Source organism: Dreissena polymorpha, chromosome 6 (assembly GCF_020536995.1).
Source record: "Dreissena polymorpha isolate Duluth1 chromosome 6, UMN_Dpol_1.0, whole genome shotgun sequence".
NCBI classification, from domain to species: domain Eukaryota; kingdom Metazoa; phylum Mollusca; class Bivalvia; order Myida; family Dreissenidae; genus Dreissena; species Dreissena polymorpha.
Genome location: NC_068360.1, coordinates 31,016,514 through 31,024,008, shown reverse-complemented (window position 1 = coordinate 31,024,008; position 7,495 = coordinate 31,016,514). Strand labels below are relative to the sequence as shown.

General features: G+C 35.8%; 1 long non-coding RNA gene across 2 annotated transcripts; it reads left to right on the top strand.

Annotated features, from left to right (window-relative positions):
- Positions 1-4,847: 4,847 nt before the first annotated feature.
- On the top strand, positions 4,848-7,154 carry LOC127833387 (uncharacterized). 2 transcript variants are annotated; one of them, XR_008027396.1, is made up of 4 exons: positions 4,848-4,909; positions 5,527-5,682; positions 6,092-6,192; positions 7,009-7,154. It is a non-coding gene; the product is annotated as an uncharacterized LOC127833387 (long non-coding RNA). The 2 variants fall into 2 exon arrangements; XR_008027395.1 differs by having other exon boundaries at positions 4,900-4,994.
- Positions 7,155-7,495: the final 341 nt, after the last annotated feature.

Genomic DNA, 7,495 nt, shown 5'->3' with positions numbered 1-7,495 from the left:
ACGTCGGCCTTTAGTGCACTTTCAAAGACAAGCGGAAGGGCCTGACGTCTAGACGCGGAAATGATGTAATGGTTCAAGTATAAAACGAACGCGTGTTCGTTTTCCTCTTCACTATTTTACCGTAGTCAGAACCACTCGCAGGTAAGAAAACGAGTTTTTTTTTAATTTAAAATTGAAATAAAATAATAATGATAATAATAATAATAATAATAATAATAATAATAATAATAATAATAATAATAAAATAAATAATAATAATAATAATAGTAATAGTAAATTCAGTTCAATTGCTACAGCCTATTTTGAAGTTTTAATAAAAGCAAATGACCGGAAATTATTAGGATTTTAGTAAATTGTAAAATCATTTACTTATTTTTTCAGTCACAATGAAGGTCTCCATTCTCGCTGTTGTCGCTCTTCTCGGCGCTCTCGGCTGCGTTCTCGGCATGGGATACGGGGCCGGATATGGATACGTTCCGTACTATGCTGGAGCGAACAGGGGCTCCAGTGGATTCGGAGACAGCGGACTCTGTAAGTAGAGCAACAGCAGTAACATTTAATAATGGATTTTCGCCTAGCTCTGTGAAAACGGAACTTAATGCACGTGCGTAATGTGTCGTCCCAGGTTATCCTGTGCATTTCGCACAGGCTAATCAGGGACGACACTTTCCGCTTGTATTACAATTTTCGTTCAAGTGAAGTCTTTTCTTAGCGAAAATCCGCTTTAGACAGAAAGCGTCGTCTCTGATTAGCCTGTGCGGACTGTACAGGCTAATCAGGGCCGACACTGTATGCACATGCATTTAGCCCCGTGTTTTCAGAGTGAGGTTTCCTTCTGTTTATGTATGGTTTATACACAATATGGAAATAATGTGTGTATGTGTGTGTTTAATTATGAGTTATAAAGGTTAATGTTTGAGTAAATATGCGGTGTCATCTTATATTCAGATGAACATGTTGTAAGGTCGCAGTGCCGAAGATGTGTCCGACTACTAACGTCCACTGTAGGAGCGCTCTTACGATGTTCTCATAAGATATTAAGTACTGTTCAAACCGGGAGAGAGAATACATAGCGTCGCAGTGAACTTTAGGTTTTCGATGCAATCAATTTAAATGCATTTGGTTGAATATTTACGTCGCTTTCTTTTTTTCCAGTGATGCTGATTGGTTTGCTCTTCGTGTTCACGTTGTTGTTCAACACCAATCTGTTCAACACCACTGCTACCACCACCAGCTCTGGTACACCCATTACACTCGTCCAGGGTTAATTGGTAAGAACAACTGAAGTTATCGATATATTTTTTAACGATATGTTTAGTAAAACTAAACATATTCTCATTACTGGGTTCACGACAACAACTACATTTACTTCAATCACAATATTATTAATGTATATTTTTTGGCGCACGGAATCTTTAACAGAGCTTGTTAAAGGAAGTTCTTCTTTGTTACCTGGTTCAGATTTCGGATGTACGCAGGCGTTATCGGCCATTTGTTGTGCAGCTTATTTAGGCCATGTCACAGCCTCGTTTTCATTTCAGATGTGTCACGTGCTCACGCCAATCACCATCGATGTCTCCGCCTACTTCTTTCATCGCTTCAATACGAAATTGATTTATATTATTGTACTACTAATGACTGTTCCGTGTGTGCCTTACTTTTATATGCTGATCATCATTTTCCTGGTTGTCAAATAAATATCATGAACGCAAAGCGAGATTTATTGTAAATACAGATAGTTTGCATAGTAGACAATGAATTATGGCAATATTATCCACAAAGATGCACATTAAAACACGATTTAACAAGTTGACATGTTAATGAAGAATTATATAAAGTTTCATTACGCTCTGAGTCATTAAGTTAGATATACTCGCGATACACCATAATTGATAACTGATATTTAATTCAAACAAGGTGGTAACTCCGATGATCACTGACCAGTCCGCTCCAAAAATACTCAAGCAAGTGTGCCAGTGGCATTTTTGAAGTGTGCCTCAGAACCCATACCTAATTAACTGTTTGACTGACGAAATTTTGGATGAAATTCCAGCTATTTAATTTTTTTACTGAAATTCATGGTTAAGATTTGCCCGAACTTGTGTTGTGTCTGTGTGTGTGTGTGTCTGTGTGTGTGTGGGGGGTGGGGGGGGGGTGGGGGGGGGCGTAGTACCCGGATAAATCATCACACGTCTGTTATGGCGACCACGAACCAAACCCACATGCTTCCGCAAACAGGAATTGAACCTGGTTCGCCTTGGTGAGAAACAAGAAGACCCACCACTGCGCTAACGGTACAGCCATAAACAAGTTTACTTGCTGATAAACTTATATAACGTTACAGCACTATAGAAGTTACACTTTTGAGTCACACGTGACGCAAGTTGAATATTTGCTCAAAGGGACCAAAACTCCGCTAAAATACTCCACCAACATACCTAGGTGCTCATTTTCTTGTGCTAAATAATCAGTTTACAAAGTTTTATCACCCTTGAAATTATATTTTTGAGATAGACGCGACACAAAACATGCAATGGACGGCACACACAGAACGGACACGAGAAAATGTATATGACACCAAAGACATCGCCATTTTATAACGTGATTACGTGCAAAAGACATACATTATTTTGTATATATTACTAGTATACATTAATTATGTTAGCTATTGCATTTGTAATATTCGAATGCTTGGGACACCTATCGATTTGGTAATCTTTTCATGACTGGTCTAAGATATGACTGGTCTAAGATATGACTGGTCTAAGATATGACTGGTCTAAGATATGACTGGTCTAAGATATATCACATGTGTAATACATATGAGCCGTGCTCTTTGAAAAAGGGAATTTAATGCATGTGCGTAAGGTGTCGTCCCAGATTACCCAGTGCAATTCGCACAAGCTAATCAGGAACGTCACTTTCCGTCTATGCTGGAGTTTTACTAAAAAGAGACTTTGTTTTAACAGAAAATATTATACAAGCGGAAAGTGTTGTCCCTGATTAGCCTGTGCGTACTGCACAGGCTAATCTGGGACGACACTTTACGAACAAGCATTAAACCCCTTTTCCACAGAGCACGCCCCATAAATTATTGGGTTAAATATCGCGTGTTTAATCCTCACTTTATAAGGCTGCGATTTCCCAATACGTAAACTATATATAATCTGGAAAATAGAGAGCATTCGTTAGTTATATCTATACATTATTTTTAAAAGAGAGTTGATACGGTATGTTGCAATCAGGTGTCCCCAGTGTAATAGACACACCACCGTGAACAAATCTTTGATTAATATTTATTGATATCGAATGTGTAAAACATACAATCATTGAAAATTTCCTTTCTAACGCACAACGTGTGTAGTTCTCATGGTTTCGCGTGAAGGGTTTCCTTATTTTTATTAAACGTTATTTTATTTTCATATTGCTGTAGTCTTAAATTTATACGTCTTGAATAATCGTCATTAATCCGCATGATCGAGCAACATCAAACACCAATGAGAATGTACATTAACAAGCCCAGCCTTTGAGGTCCATTAAATACCGTGTAATATAAGCATATCAAACTAAAAGTAAATCGATGATTATTTTGCTAAATTGTGTATAACTGAGTTAAAATATTACACTCTTGCAAAAGTTATTTTAAATGGGCCTTTTCACGTTTTGGTAAACTGACAAAATAAAATAAGTGTCATTTTCGCGCATTTGCGTTGTAGTTATGATATCTGTGAGGACACAGTAATAATGAACATTTACCATGCTCTAAAATGTCCATTATATGCATCTTTTGACGATTTGAAAACATAAAAGTTATAAAGCGTTGCAACGCGAAACGATTGCATTATTTGGAGAGTTCTGTTGTTGTGGTTATATCTTGTGATACTACGAGGATTGCTTATAAAAAGTATAAAATACCTCACCCGTTGAAAGAGAACGGATGGCCGAGTGGTCTAAGCGATAGACTTTTACTCCAGGAGTCAGTGGTTCGAGCCCAGTTGAGGGTTACTGTTTTTCTTTCTTTAATTGTATTCTTTTTTTTTTACTGGAGCTTTTTAGATCCAATGTTTACATTTATCAATATAAAGCATTCAATGACAAAGTTCAATACATGCCAAAATCTGTGAAATGTTCCCTTTAATGAGAACGCACAAACTTTAGAGCTTTACTTTTAAGGATCTAGAAAATAACTGAAAATTTAAAATGTATATGCCGAAATATTCTCAAAATGTAAAGTACGAAAAAAGAAAATAAAGGAGAATTTAACAGATGTAAATGTACGAGTTCTTGCATTCGTACTTGGTTTTCTGTCATATAAAACTTGTGTCTGTGCTATGTTATTTAAATAACATTTTTTTTTTGTTGTTGTTGAACTTTTAGTAATTTTAAGCCGTATAAAGAATGAAAACGAATCTATATGCTGAAATAATGATACCATTCTGGTAACGTGGGAAACGTCATTTTAACTGCCCTATAGTAAAATATTACTGGTTTTGTGACTAACAGGACCGACTTATTGGCGTGAAAGTTCTACTTACTAATAGCGGCTATTCAGCCCTTTTTTTCCATTCGATATTGAGTCTGATGCGACTAAAAGCAGTTTATGACATTTTGTACACGTGGATTACCCAATATTGTATTATTAGCACGAACAATATATGTTATGTTTAGTACATACATTACTATAATTTCGTTTCGCGTGCGTTAATGATTGCATTTAATGTTCATTATTCAAATTAGGTCTCTCATCGCTAATGGGCATCGCCACGTTCAGATATATATTTACATAATGCTATATTTAGCCAATAAATATTTATTAAATATAAGGAAGTAACCCTTAATTTCACGAATACAAACTTCGTGTTACATTAAATAACCAGTCAGTCAACTGTCGGGTAGACCAGGAAATAAGGTAAATCGACAACGCTACAGGTTATAATAGCCGATAATATCGATTGTTAAATCACTTTTATCCCGAAGTAAGAAACAATCAAAAGGTAAGACGCGTTCTCTCTCTTGTGCATTCAAATAATGTTAAAAAAGCTCATGGCGGACGATATGTAAAGTTATTAATACACTAAATGTGTTTTTCAAAGAAATATGTATAAATAAATGTTACATAAGTATATGACACAATGTTAGTGTGCCAGTATGACTACTTTAATTTACTTCTCATTCAAGAACAAATAGCAACTGCAAAATAAATTCAATTAAAGTGGGATTGAAATTCTCATTTACCTTTCTTAAGATCTATTTAACGAATACGATGAAACGATGAATTCACCTTGATTAAAAGGGCTGTGGTAAAGTGTTTAATTCTATGTTAAATTGATTCGTTTGATAAACACGTACACAATGAAACAATATTGTTAAGCTGCTGAGAATAAGTTGCATAATATAAACGGTTTAATACTATATATACAGTGTATGACTTAATATACAATGCATTACTATATATACAGTGTATTGCTATATATACAGTCTATTACTATATATACAGTCCATTACTTATGTTTCCCTCATTTTCAGTCACAATGAAGGTGTCAATTTTCGCGATTATCGCCTTTTTCGGAGCTCTCGGGTGCGCTCTCGGATACGGATACGAGGGATACGGTGCCGGATATGGATACGTGCCGTACTACGGAGCGTCCACGGGCACCGGTGGAGTCGGAAACGGTGGAATCTGTGAGTAGACAGATCATTTTTTGTGTGTTTAATTGGGTTGTGTTTGTGAATTCATCATACAAATTGAATGCACTTGTTTAATACCATGGTAACTTGATGTTCAATGATAATGAGCATCGCTATGGGAAAAGGGGGCTTAATGCATGAGCGTAAAGTGTCGTCCCCATACATCTGAAGCCCACACAGCCTAATCATGGACGACAGTCTCTGCTTTTTTATTAAGTTAGTCACTTCTTAACGTAAAACAAGTTCAGCGGAAAGGTTCGTCCCTGATTAGCATGTGTATACTGATCAAGCTTATCTGGGACGAAACTTTACGCAAGTGCATTAAACCACGTTTTCCTAGACCGAGGCTCAACTATATTCATTAATTATCAATCATTAATTAGATCGTTGATGTTTGTTCCAGTGATGCTGATTGGCCTTCTCTTTCTGCTGACGTTGTTGTTCAACACCAATAGAACTACCACCACTACCACCGGCGGAGTTACCGTACCACAAGGCTAAATGGTAAGAACGCCCGAAAGTGAAAATACGACAACAACGACAAACTAACGCCTCAATGGAAGCCGGTTTTTATGTCGCTGCATTGAAAATTGAAACATTTCAAATATCAAACCCTTGATATATTTCAGGCATAATATATATATATATATATATATATATATATATATATATATATATATATATATATATATATATATATATATATATATATATTATATATATATATCGATGGGTAAACGGAAGACTATTGTAACTCATATTAAATAAAGAAGGAGATACTGCAGTTTTCCGTTCAGCCCTCGATATAGCCTTACTCAGTGAAATTGGGTTAAATGCATGTGTGTAAATGTCGTCCCATATTAGCCTGTGCAGTTCGCAAAACGCTTATAAGGAACATCACTTTCCGCCTAAACTGGATTTTCTCAAAGAAGAGAATTTCTTTTAACGAAATTTATCATCAAAACGGAAAAGATTGTTCCTAATTAGCATGTGCCCACTGTAAATGCTAATCTGGGACGACACTTAACGCACATGCATTAAACCCCCTTTTCTCATATCGAGGCAATTATTCCTGAACTTAAAAGTACATGTAAAACAGACAGATCGTGTTTTCGAATAATTGTTGAGTCATTCTCATCTCACTTCCGATTCGATTAGGGCATTTACTTTATTCATACATTCAATTCAGTATGGATGTAAATAAAGCAAAGTACATATAAACACAACACGTATCGTTCTATAAATAAACAAATTACCAGGCAGAATAGTTTTTAACTCCGAATGGAATAATTCAAACAACAACATGTTTTCTGATTACAGATCATAGTTACGTCTGGACGACAGCCAGTTCCGATTTAACACACGTGCCTTTTTGCTGAGCACGTGATCCTCTTGGCTTAGACGCGCTGTTTGTGCTGATTATGCAATATATGTAGCTTTTATAGTGTTTTGTTAAATAAATTTCACTTAACTCGCTGTGTATGTCTTGTTTTCTGCTGCATCACCAACCTGACTTCAGCGCACAATCTTCAGACAGGAAGATCTGATAATGGCCCCTTATTGAAATTCATATAATATATTCTTTTAATATACGCTATTATGAATATAACTCAGTTGGGGAAGCATTCCTTCGTCTTTTGTGTGTGTGGTTATTTACATTTAATATAGTATTTCTATCTTTAGCAAAGGACTTTTAAATTATATGGCTAATTTTTCAAACAGTTTTTGCCTTTTCTATACATTGTACATTCACGAATTCTCAAATTAGCGCTTTAGGACCTATTGCCATATTCTTTATCGTTTTAAT